This window comes from Diorhabda sublineata, chromosome 6, assembly GCF_026230105.1.
Source record: "Diorhabda sublineata isolate icDioSubl1.1 chromosome 6, icDioSubl1.1, whole genome shotgun sequence".
Taxonomy (NCBI): Eukaryota; Metazoa; Arthropoda; class Insecta; order Coleoptera; family Chrysomelidae; genus Diorhabda; species Diorhabda sublineata.
The window spans coordinates 27,800,763-27,802,865 of NC_079479.1; positions in this window are offsets into that span (position 1 = coordinate 27,800,763).

Consider the following 2,103-nt stretch of genomic DNA (forward strand, 5'->3'; position numbering starts at 1 on the left):
GATCGTTGAATGGAAATGCGCGAGCCAACATCAGGCAATACATCGAAGATCAACTGAAAATTTGGACATGGAAAAGTTGTGAGCAAGATGGGTATTTGCTCACAATGGAACAAAAACAGCGTCATGAAGATGTTTCCGTCGCGTTATTGGCAATGTTTTACAGAAATGAAGCCGAATTTTACGCCGTTTCATTACAATGGGTCACTCACTTCACACCGTAAATAAAAGAACTATCTAAACAATGAACTGAAAAGGAAGAACCGGGCTCCAAAGAAGGCAAAGAACCGTTCCATCCGCAAGAAAGGCCTTGGTCACGGTTCAATCAAAAACGACCGCATTTCGCTAAGAAAAAAGTGTTATTTCATTTAGACAATGCACCAGTTCACACATCTATTATTGTAATGACCAAAATTAATGAAAATAGTTTGAGTTGCTACCTCATGTGCAATATTCGCCAGATTTAGCCCTCTGGGATTATTTTCTGTTCCCAGACATAAAAAGGTGCTAAAGGAGCTAAAAGGAGATTACGTTGAAAAATAAATATATTTTGTTCCAAAATTTTTGTATTTCCTTTGTTGGGCCAAGTACTTCTAGTACCATCCTCGTAATGACAATAAAAATTGTAGTGAGTTTTTCCATCTCGCAATTTTTAATAAATTTCCTATTCCAACCCAAAGAAAACTGTTAAATGCTTGGCACACTCTAATATTTTTACTATATTTCTAAATAGGAAAACACAGTCTATTTATGTACTGTTGGACCCCGGCTCATCTTGCGACGACGAATAGACCCTACAGATACAATGTGGCCTAATCGGACGTCTTGATTTACTTTATTGGTAAAAAACTGATTGGAACGGTTTCGCGAACACATCACCTCCAATTTATCCCAATTCGCTGTTTTTCTGTCTACCGAAGACCTAGATAAATACACGGAGGATTCCCAATCCCTCATTTTTAGTACTTCTGTATAGAGCAGAATATGATTTCAGAAATCTTCATACTATCATAACTAAAGCAATCAACCGTATATTCCTATCGATTGCCATCCATTGTCGATTGAGGTCGATTGTTATTTGAGGTTGATTGATGTCTTTTGATGTGTATTAACGTGGATACATGACAATTCATATCATTTGAATTCAATTGGCGTGTATTTTTGTCAATTCATATCGATTGACATCCATTGAGACTGATTGTTATTTGATGTTGATTAATGTCTATTTGAGATCCTTTAGCGCGTCTATTTTTGTCAATTCATGTCCATTGACAAGCATTGGAGCTGATTAAGGCGATGGTCACTTGATGTTGAATGATATTTTTTATGTCTATAGGCGTCGATTGATGTCAATTGGCGTCTATTTTTGTCACTTCCTGACGATTCTCATCCACTAAACCGATTCAGATCGATTGTTATGTGATGTTTATTGATGCCTTTTGACGTCTATCGATGTCCATTCACATCAGTTTTTGTAATTTGAGGTCAACAAACAACGAGTATGCGCATCTTTATTCATATTGCGAGTCAAAATCTATTTATGCTCGGGGATAAATCCTTTTGGAATAATTGTCGTTAGGAACTATTGTTGATTGTCAATTTTCGATTATTGGTTGTCGAGTCGGATAGACCCGCAGCAAACCCGCGAAAATACTTACATGAAAGCGTGAAATCAACTTAGCGTATTTGAGTTAGCATTTGTGCATATTGGTTTGCGAGTCAAAATCAGTTTGGGCGCGGAAAGGAATCCTGATATTAAATTTTCGATTGTTGTACGCAAACAAAATAGAATTTTACTAATTCTTAAGAGCTCTCATACTTTCCATCTATAATTTGAAAACTTTATCATAGTATATGGTCTATTGTGATACAAATTGTTATTTTACAATGGGACGATGATGAAAGCGGCAGAATTTTTGGTCATTTTGAACTTTTACCGTATTTTCTTTTCATTAGAATAAGAAGAAAACGTAAAAGTTAACCAATTCATTATTACAACGAAAATAAATTTATCTGTTATTTTATAACCTAATCGTCTTACAGTTTTTTTATAGAAAATAAAGCAAACACGCAACATCACGATGCTTCTGACCCCATCTTAAGTAC